The sequence below is a fragment of the Nesoenas mayeri genome, assembly GCF_963082525.1.
Source record: "Nesoenas mayeri genome assembly, chromosome: 2".
In the NCBI taxonomy this organism is placed as follows: Eukaryota; Metazoa; Chordata; class Aves; order Columbiformes; family Columbidae; genus Nesoenas; species Nesoenas mayeri.
The window spans coordinates 83334093-83361543 of NC_137543.1; the positions used below are offsets into that span (position 1 = coordinate 83334093).

General features: G+C 38.4%; 1 pseudogene across 1 annotated transcript; it reads right to left on the reverse strand.

Moving 5' to 3' along the window:
- Nucleotides 1-243: 243 nt before the first annotated feature.
- Nucleotides 244-4182, reverse strand: LOC308053306 (protein NDNF-like; annotated as a pseudogene). Its single transcript has 2 exons — nt 4140-4182; nt 244-1679 (listed from the first exon to the last, which is right to left on the reverse strand). The product of its transcript is annotated as a protein NDNF-like (transcript).
- Between the last annotated feature and the right edge of the window lie 23269 nt (nt 4183-27451).

Below are 27451 nucleotides of genomic sequence, written 5' to 3' on the forward strand. Positions count from 1 at the left end.
TGCAAGATCCTTTGGAGTTTCCTGCTACATTAAACATCTACTAATCATCACATGTGGATCACCAGACACATGTTAACACCCTTACCAGATGCTACTAGAGAGCACCAGCCTCTGTTCCTCCAAATAATTACTTACATAAACATAAATGTACAAGATGGTATCTTTTCTACACAGTACAAATAAAGGTTGCAACTTCTCAGCTGTGCAAATAATCAGCCTGTATACCTGGCAGTAGGATAATGTTCAGACCAGAGTTCCATATATTTCTGTGTACAAGGGCACTAACACTTTCCTTACTTTCACCAGTTTGCTCTGATATTTCATGGAGTGCCCACTGTGTCCTGTCACTTAAATGTCCGTCAGGTAGGATTTTTCAGGCTGCAAGCCTCTGACTGTCTTAATTGTCACTGCTGTCTGGATGTTCTGGCTATGGAATTATTTACAGAGAACCTTTTCTGATCTCTTCCTCTTGTCTGGACCCAAGCACTGGTTCTGTTCTTTTTAATTCTGCTCTTCATTGTAATTATAATCCACTTCCCTTTTGTAGATGCAGAATTCATTTCTCTCCTGCATCCCCAGCAAAGCCATCATGACCAAAGAACACATTCAGAGTTTGTCAAAGGCTTTGATTCATGTATCTGCAGGAAGAGAAGGAAACAACTGCCTGTTGGGCCTTGTTGCAGCCAGGATCTTCAATATAGAAGCACCTTTTTTACTTCCTTTCAGACTAATGAGATACTTAGATTTGGCTTTTCCTTGAAGCTGGAACTGCCACACACCCTACACATTTTGAGACAAGAGAATTTGAGAGAAGGGAATTTTTCCATCTCTTCCCATTTGGGTCTGAACAGCACCCAGGGATGAATGAACAGAGAAGGTGACTTTTCAGTGAGATGAAACAGGAGCAAGTGATAGAAATTTGGCTCCCTTTCTCTCAATGAATACATCTATAACTCTGCCATCCTTCAATTTGACTGTTTTCTGTTTAGCCTCCTCCTTCATTTTGGCAAAGGTGCCAATGTACACAGTGCTCACAATAGTGATGGTTTTTACCGCAAACGTGTCAAAGTAGTACGGCATATTGGGCTTTGGGTCAGACACTGTGACAATCTTCTTGTTCCTGACACAATGTTTATGCAGGTCAGCTCTCAGCTTTGAGGATGTTTGGCACCCAAACTTTCATGATGATTTTAGGAAACTACGTTCTTTGCCAGAGTTGTTGTCTGAGAGGAAATCAAAATGGGCAAAGTCAAATGGACTGAAATCCAGACCTGGTTTTGGAGCCATCATGAAGGCATCATCAGAACAGAACTTAGCTTCCATGGCACAGAGGCTTTTGAAATTGTGTTCTTCATCGATGACTATGCAATACTGAATTGTCTGTTTCAGTAAGGACGTGGTGGGACTTGGTTTCCATACCAGCATCACTGTTGTATGTCCCAGAAAAGTGACATAAATTCTGGGATAGTAAGGTAATTCAGGTTTGTCCAATTCCAGAGTAGTGTTTGCATACACTTCAAAATGAGTGTCCTCTGTTGACAGCAGATCAAGTTGGTACAAACCAGATGTGGAACTGGAATACACAAAATACTCAACATTATTGCCTTTGTAAGAGAACAGCTCCATGCCTTCCTTATTAGTAATCTGCTATTTCTGTTGTTCAAGAGGTTCTGAATCACCTAGATTATAAGCAAAGAAAAGCAAGTGTGCATACACAATCTGCCAATATGAGAAAACAGAACTTGAACAAACACTTCTACATAAAATAAAGATGTGAGACAAAAAAAGAATGTTTTATCTTCTGAGGAAGATGTAACCAATACTTCTGTCAAATCAGAGAGGGAGACTGGTTTGGTACCCAGGTTAAAATGAAATGAAATAGAAATTGCAGCTGGCCAGCATTAATGGAGGCTTGTGGGTGTTGTGGAGCAGTTTTCCACACTATGATATGGAAAACCACACAGCAACACCTTGTAATCTTCCATTAAAAATACTCTTAAAGAGACTGTAAACACACAGTTGGAAGCACACCAATCAAACTTGGAGCATGACCAGCAAAGTGAGCAAAGGCTCTGAAGCTTGGATTCAAATGGCTGTGTATAAAATAAGCTTAAAAATAGTAAAAAATAAAATTTTGATGGCATTTAAAAAATATGCAGGAATTATGGAAGACCAGAAAAAACACCTCTATGTATATTGAATAGGCAAACAAATACTATCAGTGATACTGAAGTCATTCACCATAGGGTCTGCCAACAACTCTTCTAAATTAGAGCCTTATTTTCAAAACTGCTATATATCCGACCTCACTGGGAATGGAGCAACCCTGCAGCAGTGGAGACACTGACAGCATCAACATCTAGCTTTAAATGTAATGTCAAAATCTTTCTGAAGGCTTCTGCTCCTTCAATCCAAGAACAAATACATCCCTTTTGGAGACTGACAAATAAAACCATATAGCCACTACATCCCTCATACGCACACACAGAGCACCATCACCAAAATGCAGTTTAAATAGAGAAATTTTGTACACTGATATATTTAAGTTGGGATAAGCCCTGACATGACACAAGTGTAGAAGTCCCTTAGAATGTTGCAGCTGACAGCCTTCCCTTTCAGTAAAGTCAGATCAACACAAGCCCATATACCAGTGACATAATATCAAGGCTAGAGCAGTAGAACTTTAAGCCTAGTACCTTTAGTGTGTCCACAAAGATGAAAGTACAGGCAACCAATTCTGTAGACCCAGATCACTTCAGAATACCACTGGTCACAGAATATTGCTCTACAGAAGATGACTTGATATTTATCCTTCAATTAAAAAACTCCACTCTATTTATGGTAAAGGTATCACCAGAGAAGGAAACACTGTGAACACCTACAGCTGTTCTGTTTGAAAGTTTCTTCTACTACGTATATGCAAAATCAGTGGGTTAAAATAAATAACTGAAGACTTCCATTCCTCCTCTGCCCTTTTTGTGGCCATGAGGTTTTACTCTTTACTTTTCCCACCTAAACAACCCAAAGAGTAAGTGAAACACTAACTTCACTAAGACGGAATAACAATGAAGTTGATTCCTCCATATTCACTTAATGATATATTTTGAAGATTCTTATTCAGAGCAGTTCAGAGTAAGGTTAAAATAAAGTGTTTCCTGGTTTAAAAGAAAATCCCAAAGAGCTTGTGGTAAGTAGGATAATTTATTTAAATGTGAAGATTTAAAATTTATATTGTATTTTAAAACAGAAAATGATACCTTTGTTCCCCTCTTAGAGAACAAGTTTGTTATTTTTCCTTCTTTTCCCCCTATACGTTTTGTTTCATCATTCTGGTCTAATTTTGAACTGTTACTAAATATACACACACATACACACACATATATAAAAGAAAAAGGATAAGTGACCATAATTACACGCTGTATACCAGAGAATGTTTTGGCAACATTTTGTACAAAGGCAAAGTACTTTAATACTCCTTATTTCTGCAAAAATAATGTGTCTTATATGGCCCAGATCTACTTTTGCCTTCCCCCGGCCCCATGTGCCACTTGCATCCGCATCTTGCAAATGAGTACTATACACAGTTAATTCCTCAAGTAACTGTCCTCCAGCTTCCTATTTTCATTTCAGCAAACCCCACTGTTGTGTCACCTTTGACTACATGCCTGTACTACTCCTCATCTTCTCATCATACCAAATGAAGTCAGCGTGAATTATATTGCCTCAGTTCCTTTGCCTGGATAATTGTTTTTCCAATACAAACGAGGATAACAGGATCCCAGTGGTGAACTGACGCTCCTTTTTATTCTGTTCTGTGTCTTTAATTTCTTTTATGTTTCAAATTTGCTGTTAATCTTTGTGTGCTATTGAGGTCAGACTAAAAGGCTGGTAGATGCCCAGAAAGGTTATCAATTATATTGTCGCCTGACGGAACGCCTTAGCGCAGGGGATGTATTTAGATGTGCTTAAAGTCAATCTGTAGAGGGTGCTGTTGCACTGAGCATCTAACAGTGGTCTTTGTACTGCTCTGAGAAAAAACAGGTATTGTCTATATATTTTATCTGAGTCTTAGAGCTGAAACTCAAGATATTTTGTGTCATTTGCTAAAAAACAAATACTGTTAAAAAATCATAACTCACTTTCAGTCTTGTAAAAGTGAAGATGAGCTAACAGCAGCGTCATGGTTTTAATAGTATTCTGATTCCTCTATTATAAGACTACAAGTAAAACATTCATTTTGCTGCCTGATACCTTACAGCTGTGCATTTTAAGCATCACGGGAACTAAAATGAACTCTTAGTGTAACAGTCTAGCATGGAGACGTTTTGTTGGTTTCATTTTTTTTTTTATTATTTTTTTAACCATGAAAAATAAAGAACAAAGTTTGGCATATTTAATTTCTCTTGCAGAAGTCAATTGTCAATTTTATTAATATCACCCTCAAAACAGAGAAAGGTAGCCATGTTAATAGATGGATGAGTGAAGGGGAAATAACACTTCAAAAATTTTCTCCAATACATTTTTTGTCCTTATTTTCAGGGGAGTCTAATTTTAGCTTGAGCCCTTCAAGAGGCAAGTTACTACTTCCATGTTGTCTTGTTCAGGTTTCCAATATATTGCTTCTGTATCAGTATCCCAGTGAAGAGGTACAAAGGGAGCCAATCTAATTCTGCTAGCAAAAGGCTTTCCTGTTTCTAGCCTGTTGTGGGTAGAAGGTGCTTAAAAAGCAAAAGAAAAAAATACTCTCAGTCCAAGCACCAGAGCCATTTTTAGAAGCCTTAGCTCTTGGAAGCTTTTTTTCCTAGAGGGGGAGGAAAAGCGGGGAGAATAGGTTCCCCTTTCTTCTACCCCTCATGCCTAAATAACATGGCTGTGAAAAAGCATTTGAAATATACAACCAATATACCTTAAAGTCTAGAAACTACTTAGCGAGTCAAAAACTCATTTGAAAATATATCCTTCCCTCCTCCCTCTCCTAATTGTTCTCAAGGTTGGCTTCATAACAGTCAGGAAGGAACAGCTGCTATCTGAACATTAGACTGATAAGACTGAAAATCCAGCCCTCACACTATTAATGGATTTACTTTTGTTGTTGAAGAATAAAAGATTCTGTATCATACATAAAGATTTTTGGTTTTTTTCTTTTAAGCTGTTCACATCCCCTGAATAATGAAAGCTTATGCTGCCTTTACATGTTTTACAAATTTTATGTTATCCTGTTTTGACAGTGAAGATTTGCAGCACATATATGAGTTCAAAAGAAAAAAGTAGAGACTTTGCTCTGTAGTTCTCACTGCTCTTCTCTTAGGAACTCATAGTGCAGTGATGACAGAGCTGAGAACATTCAAGCTGGACAAATTATCACTCAAGTGTGTCGCATTGCATCAATCCCTTGGTAAAGATTTTCTGCCATTAAGACCCTTTTCTTTTTTTTTTTTTTTTTTTTTTTTAGAAATTGTAGATGAATGCTAGATGAAAAACAGAATAAAACCAGAGAGCTTCCTTACAAGTTGCCTAACTTGATCTGAGAAGAACAGAGAAGGATACTGTCTTTTGCACACTTTCTGGTAGGCTCATGCTTCAAGCACAGAGGATTTAGAGGATTTTATGCTCATTTATTTGTGTCCTGTGTTGAAGTGATAATTTAGATCACAGGCTCTGTGGGACATGAACTTCACCTGTTTGAGTGTCTATCCCTTTGAATCACACATGCCTTGATGATGACAGAAATCCTTTGCAAACCACATTGCTGAAAGATGAATCAATACAGTAGATTCAGTTTAGTGGACTCAGGACAAACACAGTCATAATACAAATACAGTGTCTAAATTAGTACAAATGCACTGTCTAAAACTATAATAAAATATTTTAAAGTGTTAAAAAATCAAGTATTTGGCTGGATCCAAAAGCATATTCTGCTTGGTGAAAAGAAAAGCAAAAGAAATGTCTGGCAACTTCAGTTTCACTCAAGACAGAAAGATAACAATTTCCATTATGACTTTTTGAAGGATACATTTTGATGGCTGGTTGCTGGGAATAACGGAAGGTGAAAGATGACTCAGCTCTAGAAAACTAGTTGATTATTAGTTTATAAAGGGACAGCTGAAATGATGAGCTCTAAGATCAGAAAATTCAGATTTGTCCATCAAGGAAAAGGACCGATTTTCAGCCTAATGGAAGAACATAAATGGTTGTACAGATATCAACTCAGTAATGGTTTGTTAGTGAGGAATGGCAGTTGAACACACTGAGATGAGCATTTATGAGCTTATAGACACTTTAATTGCAATAAACTGAGTCACTAACACCTACACATTCTTATCTAAAACAGAAAACAAAGGTCAGGCTAATATAAGGTGCTCTGAAGTTAAACCAAAGGCTTTGAGTCATGGCAGAACTATGTTAGCCTGCAGTTCTCCTTTGACAGGACTGTAGGCTCCTGAATAGCTTCATTTATAACCACCTCTTTTCACTGATGCACAACTTTACCGCAGACAGTTCTCTGAGAGTAAGAAAATCCAACTGGTATATTCTTCTGGAGTTCAGTCTGACCTGTGCTGGAGAGCAAGCCAGCAGAACGAGGTCACCGGCTTGTCTTTGCCTCTGCGATGAGATAGGTCTGCTTCATTCATCTGAGCAGGGACAAAAACCAGCCTTGCTTGACATTCTCTCCTCTTTTCAAGAAGTCCTCCCAGACTGTCAGTCTCTCCTTAAAACCTTTTTGCTGATCATTGTCTTCTGACTCTGGCTTTGGTGAATAACCAGTTTTGCACTGATGTGTCTGACACCATTTTGTTTGAAGTGTTGGACCTTGCCAGCACTTCAACTTTCCATTTAATTTCTTTAGCACCTTCTGATTGATCTAATTGCATTTCATATAGTCTATAGTCATATCTCAGTTACCCAGGACTTGATTCTGTGATATAAGCAGTTTCCTGTTATAGTTTTATCTCCTTCTACTTCATTTCAGTACTTTTTAATCTATTTATGCCAGCTATACTTGTAGAATGAAATATAAACATGCATATAGGTATAACCTGTGACAAAATGTTTTAAGCTGCTAATATAGACACCTACGAAGAAGAAACACCAAAAGATGCCACACAAGTGGAATTTTCCTTCTCCTTGACCCCCCAAACTCTGGGATTTGAGAAGGAAAAACATTGTGGATGGGTCTTTCAATGTCCATGAGAAAACGAGAAGGAAGGATATCTGGAACAATGCCTGTAGGGAGTTTTATCACAGTATTACATTGCTATGGTAACAAAAACAGTTATAGATCTAATTTGAAGCACATTTATTTGTTCTGAGAAAACTTTCCCATCTTCTGCTTGCCTTCCTAGCTCCCCGAAATTTATCATATAGTGTTTTTGACAAAAATAATTTTCATAACTTAAGGAAACTTTTCAACAGTAGTGCATGACATTGAAATGGGAGGTCATATTTATTCACTAGGCTTCAAGAATGAGGTACAAATTAATTAATGACAAGTATAGAAAGAGGAGACACACTGCACTTCAGAGGGCACCCATCTAGCACACAAAACAACCACTATGATGCTGAAGCTAGACCATTTGCTACTGGAAAAGACAAGTACTGCCAATAATGAGGGCAGATAAACATAAGAACAGATTATGGCAAGAGCTTTTCCATTACTTGAAATCTTTTTATTCAAACAGTCTGTCTTTGTAAGACATAGGGTGTAGCACAGCAACAAGGCAGTCAGCCTAAAACTGAGTGACATTTTATACTGGTTCTATTGAGGTAGGAGATTTTTAAGGTATATTATTAGCTGTCTAATTTTTTGAAAACATTTCATATTTTACCAACTATAACAGAAAAGGACTCACTATGCCTGCTTAGAAATATTAGACTGTTTCCTTGGCCCTTATCCCCCTCAGGAATAGAAGGAAGAGTTTGAGATCAACGTCCTACGTGAATGGAAAGGAGCACATTTTAGAATGACAAAAAAAAAAAAAAAAAAAAAAAAAAAAAAAAAAAAAAAAGAAAAGAAAAAAGAAAGAAAGAAAGGAAACACTACCTCCTTACTCACAGGAAGGAAAACAGAGAGGGGCTATTTTCCTCTGAGACAGCATCACTGTGAGCTTGTGCTAGAAGAGTACATCAGACTTCACCTGAATAGATTGCTTCCCAATACAGATGGCTACACCTGCAGTTGCTTCTCCCAGCACCTGCAGTTCACTTGCCAGAACACACAGATTTCACCAGTGCTCCTATCTTAAGGATGGTTTGTGAATTTTTACAGCTGTAAAATGAAATACTTTTGTTTTCCCTCACTTAAGGGCAGCTCAGCAAAGGCACCTGATAATAATCGTTTATGTTAAGCACCTTCCAGTAGCTCTAAGCATTCTTTAACTGCATATGCCTTGTCTGAACAGGCAGGCAAAGTAAACATAATTCCCCAGATTAAACTCTCCAGTGATTTTTATTCTGGGTGTAGAAGCTGGTTTGGATAAAAGAAAGAGAGGAGAGATACCAAAGGAAAAAACAGAACAGGAAAGCAAGGATAAGAGGAGAGAAGAGCAGACAACCCAGGCAGAGAAGAAAAGATAGTCCAGACTTCAAAACTGATATTAATGACTTGATATCACCAGCTACAGACATGAGTTCATGTGAGGATGGCTCTGTCATTCAAAACTCCTCATCTTTCTTCCTAACAATTTGGTGTGGGGAGAGGTGGTTTGCTAGGGAGGGGGGATAGGGAGTTATTGTGCTGGTGGTGTCCTGGTACAACTTTATTGAACAGTACGCTCTTTGTGAGCCTGGCTTACCATACTAATGGCACCAGGGCTTAGTGGTAGCTCAGGGTCCCTACCTGGGAGAAGAAGCAAGTTGGTGGGAGGTACTGCAGCTATTGTTACAATGTCAGCCTGGGACTACTTGCCTGTCTCAGCCAAGGATTCTCTGGCAGCAGGAACAGGGAGATCCCCGGCTAGCTGCAAACACCTTCTCCCTGCATGTTTCTCTCAAAGCCTCTGTTCCCTGATTTCTCTGGGGCTTATGCTTTATAATCTCATTGGTCAGGATGGCAGCTCAGGGAGAGACAGTTCAAGCACAGACATAGCAGGTAACTTGATGTGTATAGGAAGAGATCAGGACAAGCAAAGCAGATGCCAGTTCCCACTCTTGGCATGTACATCCCTATTTGTCTACTTTATACAAGACCCTTTTGCTGCTCAGAGCAGTCACACAACCTTCACATATTTTCTGTGTGGCAGCAACAACAGCATCTGGTTGTGAAGATCTAGAGAAGTGGTCCATGCTACATATGGAGTTCTTCAAGACAACCAGAAAGTGGGTTTCTGAGAAAAAGTGAATATTCCTGATATTTCCTAAAAGTCTGTATCAGTTTGCTTACATTCTGCTGATTGTCCTCAAAGGTATAGAACATCATCTCTGTCTTTCTTTTACAGTGAATCAAAGCTGTGTTCACACACTGAAGCTTTCTCCTTATAACTTGTCATCAGCCAGTCTTAGCAGCACTAGATTACCCATTTTTTATAGCCCATCAGATGCAGCCTTCTTCAGTTTGCAAGATAAGATCTACTGAGGAAGAAGAGAAAAGCCCAAGAAGTACAACAAGCCTCATGGTGCAATCAAATAGTTTCTCTCCTCATATTTATATCAAGGCAGCATCTACTGCTGTTCTTCAATCTAGTGCTGAAATAGGGATGCATAGAATGGTCTCAGCTACCAGCCAGCAATGCATGCCCCTTCTTGCTATTGCCTGACAATTTATAAACAGGCTAAATCTGTTAAATGTGTAAATACGCTGTCATTGCTGCACACCTGTGGAGCAAGCTGTAATCACTTGAGCTGCTGGGAGTTCTGCAGGCTGCCTGCCTCCACTCCATTCTCGTGTTGCACTCCCAGCAAGATTCAGAGCAAACAAACAACTAAGCTCTGCAAAGATTGTTGATGAGAGAACAGACATTTACCAAATCAGACATTCTTTGGGGATGAGTCTTTATTGTAAACAGCTCATTTTTTAAAAACTCAGCCCCCTGTCCCCTGTCAAGCACAGTGCCTTAGAAAAAAACAGATATCTAATGGCAGTCTGCAGTTTTTCTGCTGTAAACAGAGTTTACTTTCCCGTTTACTTTACTATAGTGTGTGTTAGAATAAGTAACTAGAATTCTTCTCAAGAAAGTGCCTTTCACATGATCCTGTCTCTAGATTTGCCCTTTTCTTATAAGTAATACTGATTAATCCCATCTAATTCAATCCAATTAAATTTTTAAGTATGTTTCTGCACTCAAAAGCATTTTTTTTTCTCTGCTGTTTTCAGGTGATACACTACAGAAATTATCTTCTTGCCCTATGAATTTTACTTCCTGGCTGCAAAAGAACCCCTGTTATACTAATATGCCCAGACAAGCAGAAAGTGAATCTTGCCACATACAAGGCCATTTCTTTCACCAAGATAGGAAAGCACCTCAACAGGCCACCCTCATTATAGTTATCAGACAAGCAGGTACCATGTTTGCTCAGTAGGAAACAAACAGCAACACGCAGGTAGTTATGGAAATGAAATACCCTGCCAAAGGCTTCAGCCTGCGGTCAGCTCCGGCAAAATAAAGCATATGAATAATTAGATCTTTGGTGGCAAATACTAGTTAGCTCTCGAAGTATTACACCACATTCCTTCTCAAGCAGAAAGAGCATCTGATTGTAACTATGTCAGTGCCCAGCAATGTGAGAAATGCAGTGTTGCATTTTAAGGATCAAGCAAAGCAAGAGATGGATATACCTTTTATGTCTGGTATTGAAGGCTCACAACATCTTTCTGATGTGATGGAGAATTATTTATAAGAGAGTTAACTCCCATGGTTTATGAAGTGAAATGTGTCACTAAGGATTGGGAAGTACTCTCTACAACTTCAAAGACTGGTAAGGTCAGAGAGGTAGAGAGTGTGTGTTTTCCTTAGTCACAGATAATCAGGATTGCTTCATTCCTCTCTGCAGATCTTATTTTGTCACCGGGTTACTCCTCCATGTCACTGCCAAGGTTCAGGCTGCTTTGCTTAGGTGCACGGCACCTCAGGATGCTGCTCACTCATTCTTCAGCTTGTTGCAGGTGGTGCAGACCAGTGGGAAGCCAATTGTACCACCAGCATCTCTGTGAGAGTGTTTGTTCATCAGCAGAGGGGCTTTACCCCCATCCCACGCCTCCCTTGGTGCAACCTTGGCTTCTCTCAACTGGAATTGACTAGAGAAAGAGAGTGTACAGTGCTGGCAGCCTCTCTTTCTGGCTGTTGGTCTCCAGCTCCATAAAGCTCTGCTGTTGAGTGTATTTCATTAGAGCATTCATGTGACAAAAGATGCATTTCATTTTTGTACCTAACACGAAGTAGACACTACAGTCCTTGCACAAATGGAACAGGATGCCAATTTCTTTTCTTTAGGAATATTACAAAGGCTTCTATTACTTTCATATCATGGATAGATTAGTAATGACATTTAAACCATTTTCTTTGGATTCTGCGTCGTTAAAACCAAGGCATTGTAAACCATGTTTTCTCAAAGTATTTGAACAGCAAGTTTTGATTCAGGTATAGAAATGCGACACAAGAGTACATTCTTGCCATTTACAACTGAGCACACATAATAAGAAGCAAGACTAATTGGGTTTCCTAAAAATGTAGAAAAGCATCAATAAAAGAACTTAATGAAGCCTGAGATTTACTTGCCTTGTATTAGAACATTCACATCACATTGTAAAACAAAAATGCTTTTAGTGTTTTAACTATCTTTCTCTCCAAATATCTTTTTAAAAACTGTAAATGTGATTTCCTTATTATGTGCTTCCTTACTGCCATTTTTAATTATCTAGGCAACGCAGAAAAATGCAGAAATCATGGATACAGTGATCTGAGTAAGGGTTAAGAGTTCTTACAGAGAAAGTTTCATAAAGTTTACCAAAAAGAGAAATCAAATTGTAATTTTATGTATTCAGTATCTAAGTCTACAGTAAGAAAATGTTAAGGAATTTAGGATACTAATAATTTTAAAGACTTCAGTCTAGTGTAGAAGAAATACAAGGAATCCATGGATTTCAATAGCACCCATTCAAGTGTCATCGAAGCTGACTGACTAGTGTGCTTAAATGGCTAATCAAACAGTTGTAATAATGATAGCAGCCAATCTACATCTCTTGGTGTTTTCACATCAGCCTTTTTTAGATGCCTTTTTTAGAAACCATTTAGTTACCCAAGTTGCTGTGCTGAGCTCAAGTGTAATTCAATTATAGTTTAGAACCCAAGCTCATCAGGAAGTCAGTATCTATTGTTTCTTTTTATGTAAAAAACAATGACAACAGCAACAAACCAACCTGAGCTGTTTACAGCTCAGACTTCACTGATTTTACTTCTGCTTGTATGTCCTGGTTGTGGTGGTACATAGACAACCAGGAGCAGGTTCCTGTGCCCTGGCTCTAACAATCAGCTCAGAGTGAACCTCACTGCTGCTCTTACACAGGCACCATTTGCACCTGTCAGAAACATGTCAATTTTTTTTTGCAAATACAGCTAGCTCCAGCGTCCACTTTGATGGTAATTCTCTAGCTACATAATCAAAGGGATGGACCATGTCATCTAATAACTAATAAAATACAAACATACCATCCATTCATGCAAAGCAAACGGGTCAGATGGCGATTTGTCTCCTCAGACTCCAAACTCCTAGGTTACATACTCCAGATAACTGTGAGCTAGTGAATTCTTTCAATTTTAAGTATGGAAAACATACTCAGAGTGATACGGACCTAGCAACAGTACTTATCCTTTTATTTGGAAGAAACTGAATGTGCCCTCCAAAACTGGTGGCAACTCTGAAGAAAGGTTTATTACCTGTCTTACTCTGAACTTTTCCCAGAGGGAATGTGACAAAGGTTGTGGGGAGAGAGAAGTACCCTTTTAAGTTTATAATAAAAATACTATAAATTACAAATTCTCCTGGGACTTTCTCTTTGAAGAAACAAAATGAAAATATTTTAAAATCATTTACCTCAAAATCAGATGAGGCTTTGCATTAGCTAAGGTTATATGAAACTCTATAGTTCATACGATATCATCTGTCATTTTTTTATATTCATGGCTACACTGATGTCAGCAAGATGATGAAAACTCAAGAAACAAATTGTCTCTAGATTAATATATACATAGGTTTTTTTTTTTTATTTGTTATTAACCACTGATTAGTGTAGATACCTGAATCCTTCAGAATGATGAAAATTAGAATATTCTAGCTGTTGGAAAGAACCTTTTTAGACAGACATCTGAGGTTTTTCACCTGAAGACATTTAATGCATTACAAAAAGGCTTTTACAGGTGCTCAGTTACATTTTTCATCAAGGAGAGCAAAGCAGTGAGGGGACGGCCACATGTCCCACTATAGCTAAAGCTCAGCCAGAGGGGAGCATCCCCACCACCCCATCCCAGTCTTGGGCCCTTCAACATTGATTGCCCTCCAGATCTGCTATGTGAATAATTTTCCTTAGTGACGTGGGCCAGCTTAGATATATTTGCTACTTTCTCTGAGTTGGGAAGCCAAGATGGGAAGTTTCACTGCCCAGCAGGGCACACATGTTATTGCTAGTCTGCCTGCAGTTAAGCAAAGGCAGAGTTATTTACAGCTTGACAGTCTTTTCTGGCAATATATGTATTTTTTAGATATACCATGTTATTAAAGCTCACCAAGAATTTTTAGCCAGCGCAAGTAGTATAGTCTGGCTATTAGGCACAATTTAGAAATGGGAAAGTGATCTAAAGAATTTGAATTATGGCTTTTACTAACATGAACATGTAGGACAAGTTTTGGACATTTAGGGCACATTGTGCCAAACCCAGGCACAGAGAAAAATCTCCTTTTACTTCAGTAGATCCTGAGGAGACATTTCTGGACTACTTTTTCACACTCAGAACCATATGATTTCCAGAAGCTTTCATTCCACCCATACATTCAGTATTTTAATTTCTCCTATCACAATCTGGGGAAAAATAGCAGTCTTTGAAAACACTCAAAATAGATTTGGGGTGGAAATTCTAGATATTCAAATAGCTCTCACAACTAGAATTATTTTACCCTGTGCTGTGTGATCCAACTTCATGTTTGAAAAGGCATTTATTCTGAGTGCCACTTGTACCTGAAGAACAGAGAAAGCAGAAAATAGAATCAAGTGTGTTTGCAGGTTGATAAAACTGGGAACATCCAGCCTGCAGAAAAGGCAAACATGATATCTGTGTACAAGCATATAAAAAGACAGTTAGCCACAGATTATGACCACTGCAATTAGTCACTGTAGGCAGAACAAAGCCATGAAGTAGAGGTTCTGCAGGGAATACTGAAGTTAAACAGCAAGGAGGGAGCTTTACCCACCGTAAAGAAATTTAGTTGCTCAGGTGAATTATGGACTCATGATAATTGAAGATATTTTAGGCTGGGCCAGACATCTAAAGGTGGATGAGGAATAATGAAATCAACATTCCTCACCACTACCTACATACAAAATAGGAGGAAAGAATAAGTCACCTGTTTGCAAATTCAGAATGGCAGAGTCAAGGCGAGACAAAAAAACCCAAATCTTCCCCAAAATGAAACAAAACAAAACAACAACAACAAAAAACCACCAAATCCACCCTATAACCTCTTATAAGTAAATTGCTTTCCTAGAGCAACAAGGATGGGAGACAAAATGAAAATGAGGCATGACTCACATTGCTTACTGAACACACTGGTATCGAAAGATACTCAGATAATTACCTGATGACATATCAACCCCGCTTCCAGCTTCTGAAGAATGTTTTCACAGTTACGATTTGCTTTAAGCTAAACCACCACAAAATAAGTGATTTATGAAACTTTCAAAGAGGAGAGAAATATCTGCACTTTTAATATTGCAAAATGTGATGTGCACGTTCAGGTAAACACTTAAGTCCCATTTTAAGAAAGAAAACCCTAAGACACTTTTTTGTTTGTTTGTTTGTTTGTTTTTTTCCCCTGAAACTGTATTTCTAGCTTTCAAAATTAGAACTTTGTGACTGAAAATCCAACTCAAATTTTTAGCCTTATTCTAATGGTACTAGAGTAAACAGAAGTAAATTTGCAAGATCAAAAGAAGATTTTTTTGTTGTTGTTTTTGTTTTTGTTTTTTGTTTCTGTTTTGTGGAGGAGGAGCAGTCCTGGAGGAGAAAATACACTGTTTTGAATTTGTGAAAGAATTAGACTCAGCATTTTGAGAAAATTCCACATGACAAGAAGAATAAGGGTTAAAGAACAACTCAAAACTGTTAGCACTAATGATGAGGGGTATGTTATGTGGACAGAGACAGAAAAGAGAAGTTATTCCAATGCAATATTTTGCACACTGATTGGAATGAGAGTTTCTAGAGGGTGGGGTGTATGCTAAATTAAAAATACTGCTGTAAGAAATGACAACATGCAAGAATTTTACATGTCTTCGTAAAAGTGACTTAAAGACCTTCATAAAGACAGAAAAAGTGCACCGAATATGGCCTAGCTACATACTGAAGTGCTATCAGTATTAAAACTTTTAACAGAAGCAAGAGTTAAAAATTTAGTAGACTGATCATTATAATGAAATTAAAGACATAAATAACATACAAAAATCAGAAAATAAAGATATATTCAACTAAGCCACACTGGATCAGTTTGATGCAGTGAACCTTTCTGGAACTGAATTTTTCTGAGGATTATTTGATGCAAAAGGTTCAAGTCCCAGCTGTGCGGTTCTTCAGGCTTCTAGATTGTGGCCCAAAAGTTCAGATGGAATTCCTACTGTGAAGATTTCAGGTAGCATAAAGAAAGCTTGAGATTTTAAAAATTATGTGAGCAATGAATGGTTTCATGTACATTCTCACTGCTTCATAAACTGTTGTCATTACCATTTCACTAACTTTTCAGGAGGAACTTGATCTTCATAGTTTGTCTTAGAATTAAGTGGCAACTAATGCACTCATCCTAAATTTAACCTTATATTCTCAGGGTACATTGCTCCAAGTGTCCCTTTTAATTGCTATACCTCATTGTTAGAAATATAGATTAGGAAGACCCCAATGCCTTTGTAAGTCTGAACCACTATTTGCCCAAAATATTTGATAATTTGTCTCAAGTACTTTTTTATGTTGATAGGAAACTGAGATTTTGGCATTTATCTTCTACAACTTTGATAAGGCTTTTAGTTACATACAAGTCTTGTTGTTCACTTTAATTATATGTTTGACTATACCCATCAACAGTGTATTTCCATTAACAGATCTGATAAGAGGGAAAAAGTAAAAGAAAGTAGATATTAATGGTCTGTGATTAAAGATAGCATAAGAAAGAGGTGATATTCAGAGTCTCCCAGACTCTAGACAAATTTTAGTGGATATTTTATAAACAATATTAAAGTTTTGAAATAACTTACATGAAATGCTCTGTGCTATTTCTTGGCTCTTCTCAACTATTCTGTCATTCTCAGGTGTTTTAACCACTTTTGCTTAGGAACATGGGCAGTATTTCTTAGAAAATATCTGCTATCTGAAGGGAGAGTGAGGATTGCATAGGCTTTTCTCTACAACTAAGGTGTTTCTTTCCCTCAGGAATTGTTAATATTTACTTTATCCACAGCAGAAGGCTATGACTCTAGTCCTCAGAACATTGTTTCTGCATGGGAAGTCATTATTGAAAAACAACATAATGCAGTGAAGGATGAGCACACATCTGTAACAAAATGGGCAATACCTGAAGCTTAGGACACAAGAGCTGACTGACAGAAGACGAAGCAAATAAAAGAAAAAGACAACACATCATGCTTAGGAGTCTTATTTGACAACAGAGCTGAAAGAAGAGAGAATTGTGGGAGCCTGAAGTGCTGTTTGAAGATGAGCTCCGCAGCAGGACACAGCTCTCCCAGCTGGGTGAAGTGGCCGAATGGGAGACAGATGGGAGGGGAGGGCAATGGCTGCGCACACGGACACACAATGCAGCATCCATGCCTCTGCCTTGACCTCTGAGGAGTTGGCAGGGTCCCATCCGCTAGGACTTGCTATCAGATGCAGAGATCCCATCAGCTGTAAGAGCTTCCTAGAGTTGTGGGGTGAATCACAACCTAGATCTGTGCAGTCAGATTTTAGCCACTCTAAGTTTTGTTCAGGCTGCTGGGAGCAACATCTCATAGCCTTATAATTTGATAACTGTCAGCAATATGTGTTAGGTCCAGTGTCCATTATCATCAGGTAAAATGTCTTTCATTTTGTTTAGGAGCACAGGAACTGAAGGAGTCCTGAGTCATTGAACAATATCCTGTAACATCTTTGCACTACTTTATGTGCACCCTTCCATCAGATGATCAAGTCATATTGTGAAGTTTACTGTGGTGGGTGTTTGGTTGGTTAGAGTCTTTTCTGTCTTCCTCAAACAGACTGTTTAAACCATGATACTTCTGTTTTCCAGTCTTAATCTATAGATGGCCTATTTATAGCCATTTGTTCCTGTGCTAACATTGTTCTTCCACCAGTCAAAACTTGATGTTTTATCTCATTTGTGGACTAGAATCACATCTCCTCTCAGCCCTCATTATACTAGCCAAGCCAAAGCATCCTAGCTTTCCCTAACAAAATGCACTCATTGCTCTCCTCACATTTCTAGCAGCCCTTCTCATAGCTGAACAAAAGAGTTATCTACAGATGAGGCCTCAGCAGAGCTGTTCATGTTACAAGTAATTACTGTTCTATTAGAAATACTTTTCATACATTTTGGGACTCCACTTCTTTTCATATCTGTGCTAGTTGGCCAATGTGTCATGAAGGCTGTTCACCCAGGTGTTTTCCACTTTAGGTGCTTCTAGCTGAGCTCCTCACAGTTTATAAAGAGGTTTAGTTCACAAAGATTTAATCTTTTGGTTTTGTACTGTCTCCATAAGCCAATCCTCAGTCCAGTCTACTGGTTCCTATTGAATACCTCAGTGGTCTCACATATTGACCATACTTCTTTGGTCAACACATGTCAAATCCACCACTTTTGAACTGAATAACATGTGCCATTTATGTCCTGTGCTTGAAAGACAACTGATCTGTATTATCTCTATAAAACAGCTTAGAATACTTCATCCCAGTAATCCAGATTCCTCCATATATTGTCTATTCCCTTAGCTTCTGTATAAAAACATTCGAGAGTTAATTCTTCCTGAACATGCCTGTATCCTAACCAGATGAGGAACTATCATTAGTACTGTGAGTTCTAAAAAAAAATTTTAAAATTCTGCTAAAACTATGCTTGCATCTTCATTTGCACAGTTTTAAGCCTTCTGTATACTAACATCAAATGCAGAAGTTGCATTGCTCTGTTCTAGCTCTCTCCTAATTTAAAATGGAACTCTGCACCTCTCATGGTCTAGCTGTCAAAATAAGTTCAAGATAATTAGAAATACTTGCTATTCACCTACTGAAAGCTGAGTGACAATTTACCCTAAATGACAAAGGGTAGATCTAGACATGCACGCACCTTAACCAGAGTCCAGGGCTGGTCAGTGCTTGATATAACTACTGACAGGAGCTTTGCCAGAGATGGTTAGAAATTTTGTGAGAAGAGGTGTAGCAAGGACAGGGAAGGAGGGGCTCACTTCTGAAGAGACAGCGTGAAATGGGGCAAACATACTAACAGACCCAGTGGCAGGAGGGCAAGAGCTAATTTCATGTAGTACAGGTAGAGATGCCAAGAACATATGATCTCTCTGTGATACAGGGAATTGACAATTAACTAATTAACACTTAAAAAACTAACACTTGACACTTAAAGAACTAACCCTGCCCCACATCACTAAAGACACTTAGAGAGCTAACCCTTTAATCCACATCACTATTGCCTAGCCTTGCTTAGCTCAGTGTAACTTATTGTACGAGAAACAGGACTTCACTGACGCCTTGCAAAGATAATAATCCTTGGGTGCATCCTTGGCACATCATTGGGTGAACTAGATTACAGAAACTTGGGCACAGGAGAGGAGATACACCAGTTTTAACCAACTCAGCAGTCTGAGACCTAATGACCTCATCACACTGGACCAAAGGTGGCCATGTAAAGAGAAAGAGGACCCAGGTTCATGATTACTGTGCAGCTGCAACCAGGAGGAGCCAGAGGTGGAGACTATGGAAATGTTCTCCCGGAACTCATTGTAATAAGAACCGTCTTCTCAGGGACAGGTTATGAATATGTATAGGCATTCCTAAAACTTTCATGAATATGTAACAGTTTACTGCATTTAACCAAGCTCACAGCTACTGTAATTTTACACACATATTAAGTGAAATGATTCCCCGTGTGTCCAGCATCGTAAATAAATACATACCTTCCTTATAACCTCAAGGGTTGTAAGGTCATTCCGTGCCTCATCTGGACTTCAAATGTCAGTGAATGCTCAGCAACGCATTCCATTTTGCTTTCAGCCATTGATCAGAAATAGGAACAATTTTTCTTTCTTAAGTAAATTCCAATGCTCATGACTGTAATTAAGTGTTGCAGCTTCAGAAACTGAGCCAACTAGAAATAGTTTTCATCTTGTGATATTCTTCCTAGAACGTCTGAAACAAGGAAGTAGCCCATCAAAAGAATACCTAGAAGGAAGAGGGTTTAGCAAAGATAAACGAAAAACCCAAAGCAAATCCTCATAATGGACAATTTTGGAAAGGATGTCCAATAGACAGAGACATTCTCATCAGATTTGGAAGAGAGTTGAAGGACTTCTCCCGAATTCATATCTAAAAAAATTAATTTATTTCTAAGGCAGAACCTAAACAAATAATTAGACAGATAGGCTTATTGCTTGGAGCTCATAGCAATTGCAAGTGAAAGCATAGGTGGTAACTGCCCTGCATTATAGTCTTTTTCACAGTTTCTGCTAGTTTGGAGATGAACCACATCATATGTATTCTAAATGGACAAAACATATCCAACATAGCAACATGCACCTGTCAGCCACAGTTTTGTGTGCATGAGTCATAGATCTGCCATCTTTGGTACTCTGATAAAAAAGAGGTGGTGGAAATGTCCAAATTGTATTTAACCATCTCATGTGACCATACATACAAGGAAAATAGCCTCTGCGGTTAGTAGCACTAAGTTGAAAAACAGAACCAATGAAATATGGTGGTTGATTTCTGACATTTATTCAACCAAAACCCCAACATTAAAATGCTTCTAGGGCTAACAAATGAAAATGGAGTTACCAGGAGCTGGTGGATCTACTAAAAGATGGCACAGCCAAAAATAACAAACAAAAAAAAACCTGTTTTGGGATCTCAGGATCCATAAGGAATCTGCCCTACTTTTCTACTGTAGGGAAAAAAGGAGGAGAGAAGAAAAAGTAGACACTTGATGTTTGTCACCCTGAACACAAACAAAAAGAGGAAACTTGGGAAGACAAGTCATGTTCCTCTCCCCTCCCTGATCCTGAAAACACCTGAAACACATTATTTTTTTCTTATCTGTTTAGCTGTAACTGGAACTTCTGTACTTAAAAATGGGATGAGATTTTTGGGGTTTTGGGGGTTTTTTTTTAGTGCTTTGTATTTTAAAAGTTACTTTACAGGGTGGAAAGGAATGAGAGAAGGTGTGCTAGTTTATAAATAATTCCCTGGCTTGTCCATCCCTAATACAGAAGACAGTTGGAAATAAGATATTGTCTAGATTACTGATCAGCACACATTCCATTCACTTTCTCAGTCACTCTGGCACAGGATGGAAATTAAATTCAAGGAGATGAGTAATAACTCAAGATTATCCTTTCTGAATTTCATCACAGATTTCCAAGTGCCGGCTCACTACAATGTAATCACACTTTATTTGATTCTGGGTATGTTCAATTGAGTTTTGCAATAACCTTTGTGTTTCTTTATAAAATAATATTTCTATTGCATTTTACTACAGTACTGAGACAAACTCATGTATGGAAAACAAAGACTGCATAGAAATTCCTCAAATCTGACAGGATTAAAAACCTCCTTTTTCTTCAGTAGAGATGATTGAATCAGACCAGGGAATCATGATGAACAGGTCTTTCCAAGGAGACACTCCTCCAGAATGAGACAAACTTTGTACAGAGATAGTAGTGGAAACAACAACAGCATCAATCAAAACAAGCTCATGATCTTGGAGAACTCTTATCCAAGTAAACTAATACAAACTGGAGTCCGTGAGTGCTCTAGTTGTGATATATCACATGGCAAAGCAACTGTGCTGGTGTGGAGCTGGAGTCTGTCGCTCTGTAATCTGGCTGTGGGGCTCCTGCAAAGGGTAACAATGAAGCACAATGTTGAAAACTCTGGGAAAGTACTGTTGCATCAGCCAGTGTTTCACAAAGTATCCAAGTAGCAGACAACAAGGAAGACTGATGCTGATGGAAATACATTCTGCAACAAAATTAATATCTGAGATCAGGAAAAGAAATTCAGAACAACTGAAAAAAATAATATGCTGTTTGGACAAGAAACATATGATGCTAGTGGTTCCAAAACCAGAAGGAATTCTTGACTGAATAAGACTGGATTTTTATGTCCTCTCCCAGGGACTGATGGCAAGGGGAAATATGCTTCATTTTCATATGCTGTAGCTGGCACTTAAAGCCTCACTACAGAAACATAAAATATCTGAAACTTCAGTGCTTGTTCAAGGTGAGAACCTATACATTATTGGTAGCTACTAGACCATTAAAAACAAACAAACAAACAAACAAACAAAACCAACAAACAAAAACAAAACAAACAAACAAACAAACCCACACAAAACCAACCAAACAAAAACAAACAAAAAAACCCCACCTTGAGTTAGACTCTCCTGAAAAAACACCCTTCAGTTTATGATGTGTTGTAGCAATTCCCAGCACATAGACATGCCTGCTAAGACCCAGCTATCTGACAGCAAAATCTTATCTGAGAGATGGAGAGTGAGGTGCCTTTGACAGAAGATTAGTTTTACAGATATCAGCTAAATTACATCAATGATGTTTTCTCAATACAAATAGCTGAACATAGTTGACTTTTATTACATTTGTGTCAAATGCACAATCCCTTCTTTTGCTTAATTCTTACCAGGGTCATCTAAAAGATGAGGAAAAAAAAATCTGTTAGGAACTGATGCTTGAACAGGCATCTAGGATGAAGGTGGAAATGCTGTTAGAAGAGTGGAAACTCTACATGGAGTTTCAGTTAACATGAACCAAAGTAGAATTGGTTCAGTCAGAAGCAAAACTAATCAAGCTACGATCATTATAACACATGTGCAGTGTCACAAGTTCACAAGCTGAATTACAAACTCTTGTTGGATGTTAAGCCTGAAGAGCAAGATACATGCCTGGCTGTAGGAAAGGAGAGAGCTGAAAGTGATGAGACCACTCTTGATTTTACACAAACCTCATATCTGAAAGAAACATGTGCTGAAGTACTGAAAGTGACATAAAGTTGTTATGCAAAGCTTTATAAAGTGACAGAAACTCTACTGGCAGTTCTGGCAGCACAAACGAGGGCTGAAAGAATATCAGAGCTTAGAAGCGCTGTTTCATTACAGAGCTCCAGTATGACAAAAAGAGTGTTAGAAACTAAGATTTAGTTCAGTCAAACAAGTTGTTCACCTCAAAATTGTGTATGGCAACATAAACGTTCTGGGAACATTCAGATAAAGAAATGTAAAATTTAAAGAGCCGGAACCTGAAAACTGGAAGCAATCAAATCAGAATGTGATTTGGCTATTTTCTAACCATATAGTGTTATCATGTCTGTGTGGTGTGGGAAGTCAGCAGGAATCCTGAACTGAGCAACCTAACTAAATAAATAACTAAAAACCTCACAAACTTAAATGGGCCAAAATGTGTATCAAATCTGTTTGTTGTGTACCACAGGAAGTACAGACATATTGCAGAAGAATAAGACATGATCTTCTCAAAGTTCAAGAAGAGGTGAAGGCAATAAGTGAGTCAATGATTTTGCCTATTGAGGTTTGAGACTAACAATGCAACCAGAAAGTACTGGGAAAGGAAAGCTTCAGAGCATGAGATGTCCAGCTGATTATGATTCTGTTTTTATAAACTCAATTTGGTATCAACTATTAGTTGTTCCTGGAAGAAATTTGGACGTCACTACATCATCATGGTCTCGTACTGCTGAGTCAAGAAGCAGCCCAAACAGAGGGACTGCAGGGTAGCTCATTAACTCAGCACAACTCCCACTAAAGCTGTGCTCTGCCTCAGCAATAATAGCAGACATGAAGAGCATTTTCATAGGTGCTATTTGGTTTGTAACATTAATTTACTGCTAGCTTGATCTTTCAATTTATTATTTTAAACCACAAATTTGGGCAGTAGCTGGAAAGCTTTTTGAATTGCTCTTTCTTTTTTTCCCCTTCAATTCCATGATCTGACAATTGCCTCTCCCACTTAAGTCAATGACAGTTTGACTTTGCAATTATAACTTTCTCAAAAAAATTTCAAAGCCTCAACAAACTTGTCTGGCATACAGTTTATTTTCTCCTTTCCTTTCTCAAATTAAATAAGTCACAGTGGCTTAACCAAAAAATAGGAAAGACTTGCACTTTCTTCTTCATAGCCTCCCCATAATTTCTCCCAGTTTGCTCCGTTTGTCACATATGCCCTTCCCAACTGCAACTCTCCCTGCTTTTAGTAGGATGCCCTATGTGGGCTAAGGATTGCTGAAGCAACAAAAAGATTGGGAGATGTTTGTACAGCAGCAAGCCGAATGGACATTGTACTATCTAGGTCCTGCCCTGGTTTCTTCTCCTCTTGTCTGTTTTTGAAATCCCACTTTACAGAGTCGTCTAAGAGGAAATTTCAAAAAGACTACCCACAATACAAAACATTTGTTTACCTTTTCTGTATACTGCACAGGGGAAAGAACTGTTCCATTACTTTGGATATTAAGCGTTTGGATATTAAGCAGATGGGTTCATCCTATTTACTGATGACAGAATGACATGTCATAGGCATATAAAATAGGCATAATAGAGAACAAAAGATGCTGTTAAAAGGTTTTTATAGATATATATACTTAATATCTTTGTAGGCTTGTTAATGCAGAGGGAGAAAACAACTAATTACCTCTGTTTATTTCAAAGTAAACTATAGGAGACTGTGATAAAATAGCAACAAAGATACACTGTGACTAATTTTTCCTCAACACCAAATTAAATCAATAACAAATAGGGTTTGTATGATAGGAAACAAAAGCCTGTGGAAGCAACATAGATATATAGAGGGACCACAGATGAGATGGCACTAAGCTCTTCTTCATTGGAGTAAACAGAGAGAAATACAAACAGTGCTCTTAGAGTCACAGACAAAAACATTTCCCAGAAATTGTTATTAGATCCTGACCTTCCACTAGGGCAAGCCAGCATGTGTTTCTGCACTCAAGAGTCCATATAACTGTCTGATGAAGCAATACAGAAAGTTCAAGCTTGTCAAATGAGATGCTAGTACCCAGTAATCAATCCATGTTCAAAAGCCCAGCTAGGCTGCCTGAAGAAAATACCTGGTGTTGCAGATGGGCAGCCAACCTGAACTGCTGGCTCCTGCAAGGTCGCAATCAGCATGTTTCATGAGAGGAAACCCAAAACCTTAATTACTGTCTGCAATGGTCTGCAGGAAGCAGGTAATTTTGCGGACTATATTGATATATAAACTGCTTCAAAATTTACTTTATTGTCTCTTTAAATTAAAACAGAAAACATCTAAAAATAAATACTTTGTAAACAACCGTTGTTTTGAGTTCTTATTACAATGAAAAGCATAAGTCACTTTTTGTGTAAAACCTAAAGAAAAAAACTTCTGTATTGGCTTTCATTTTAGCAGGTCAAGCTGAACATATAAATATAGCATGCACTCTGAGAGTATGAAGCAGCAATTGAAAAAATAGGGTAAAGAGTCAAATTCAAAACACTGAAGCCTAGGCTAAACTCACAGGTATTCGTATGCTTTTACAAATAGTGAGTACTTTAGTTTAAACGTGTTTAACAGATTAATTTCTCATGAAACACATCTCCTTCACATTTTAGGTTTTTTTTTTTTTTAATAACATGTTAAAATTATTGTTATTTTGAATTATTTATTTATCAAAATCTAGCGTTCTTTTACACTAGAATACTTACAGAATTTATTGTAAGTCAAAGTGTTGCATTGTTGCTAGCTGGAGTCCATACATCTGATCAACCTTCATGATCCTTCCTACCTGCACTTCCTGACAGCAGACTTCACAAATCTAAGCATGTAGTTTTATGGAAAAACAGGTATTTAAATGTGTAAATGACAAATTGCTGTGTTTCCAATAGACAAGCAGAAGAAGTTATGCCAGGAAACTTCATGGTTTTAATTCAACTTTTTCCACACTTTCGTGAAACTTAATAGTAGAACAGAATTCAGCCACAATAATTTAAATGAGGTAATAGCAAGATAAGTTAGCATGAAATTATGCCTGAGGGTTACAGCAAACTTAACAATCAAAAAAGCATGTCTCATTTTCTGATGGCTTTTGCAATCTCTGAGATTACATTGGCTTTAATAAGGAAGAAAGTCTGATTGATATCTCAAGTGTACTTGTAGGTAGACACCAGAAGCTAGATAATGTCTCTAATCCATCATTTTCATTTTTTAACTTGTCCATTATGTTCCTGGTGGGGATACTTTCCCTCCTATTTGAAAGAATAAATAAAAGAGATGTCTAAAAAGACATTAATAATACGGCAAGGCTAGCCTTAAGATATGTGCAGAAGTCTGACTGTGGTTTTAACTACTAGACAAAGATGAAGACAAAAGAAAGGGTGAAGTTTATCTGTCTGCTGAAGGTAAGCATGTGTCATGCTTTCAAATGTGTCACTTTGAAAGCCCCCATTGTACAGAGACAATTGAGCTGCTGGAAAGGGAGACAGTCTATGTGTGATTAAAAAGTTAAGCCAGCTGGGATGTATACACACATGCATGCTATGGAGAGCCAGGAGTTGTAAGTTAATAGCATACAACTCACAAGAATCAATCTAACACATTCAAGGACAGCCAGAGGTCACAGTCACTGGAGCACACTGCTACATTGCTGGTTCCCACTTTGGCCTTTATGGACACCTGTACCTGATATCATACTTCACACCTGCCAAAGGGCTTTGTGCTGGTTTTGGCTGCGATGGAGTTAATTTGCACCATAGTAGCAAGCGTGGGGCTATGCTTTGGATTTGTGCTGGAAATGGTGTTGACAACACAAGGATATTTTAGCTATGGCTGAGCAGTGCTCACACAGAGTCAAGGCCTTTTCTGTTTCTCACACCACACCACCAGTGAGCAGGCTAGGGGTGCACAAGAAGTTGGGAGGGCATTCAGCTGCCACAGCTGACCCCAAATGAGCAAAGTGACATTCTATGCCATGGAGTGTGTGATGTCATGCTTAGCAATAAAAGCTGGGGAAAGAAGAAGGAAAGGATGGCATTTGTCTTCCCAAGTAACCTTTACATGTGACAGAGCTCTGCTCTCCTGGAGATGGCTGAACACCTGCCTGCCCATAGGAAGTGGTGAATGAATCCCTTGTTTTGCTTTTCTTGCATGTGCAACTTTTGCTTTACTTATTAAACTGTCTTTAACTCAACCCACAAGTTTTCCCACTTTTATCCTTCCAGTTCTCTCCCCCATCCCACCAGTGGGGGAACGAGTGAGCAGCTGTGTGGGGCTTAGCTGCCAGCTGGGGTTAAACCACAACAGGCTTGAAGAAAGTAAACTAAATGGTGCATCTTATGGCCAGGAGAACTCTGTAAGTAAGCAAGGCAGAGACAGGTGGGGCCCTGGAGTTATAGGCAGAGTCAGAAGCAGTGATTTGCAATCAGCAGGAATGTAGCTGCCCTTGAGGTCAGGACAGAGGGTCATAGCAACAGTGCCCTAGACAGCACATAGCAACAAGTGAGAGAGGACATTGGCTGGAAAGAGGGATTTTGAAAGCAGCAGCACTGCAATTTCATCTACAAGAAAAATTAGTCAGAAGGACACAATGTACTCAGAACTATAATACAGGAGAAGTGGAAGCTCTGGAGGGTTTTATTGTTCTCTTTTAGTGTGTCCAGATCGAGCCAAACAACAAGTCTCATTCAGAGAAAGGCAACAGAAAACATCTTAATCATAACCTCTCTGCCTTTCCATTATGAACTATCCCAGGGTGTCATTCACTTTGAAATACATCAGCCTCTCATTATATCAAGCAATCAAGCCAATTGCCATATTATGTCACATCTACTGTTGCCCAGGACTAATGTTTCTTCCACAATCAGTGGATTATGACAGGATATTTCTGTGACACCTGATATTTTATTATTTCCTGCTATCACCTCTCGAACATTAGAAGGTTAGGGAGAGACAGTGACAGAAATGATTAATGCTATAGTATGTATTCAC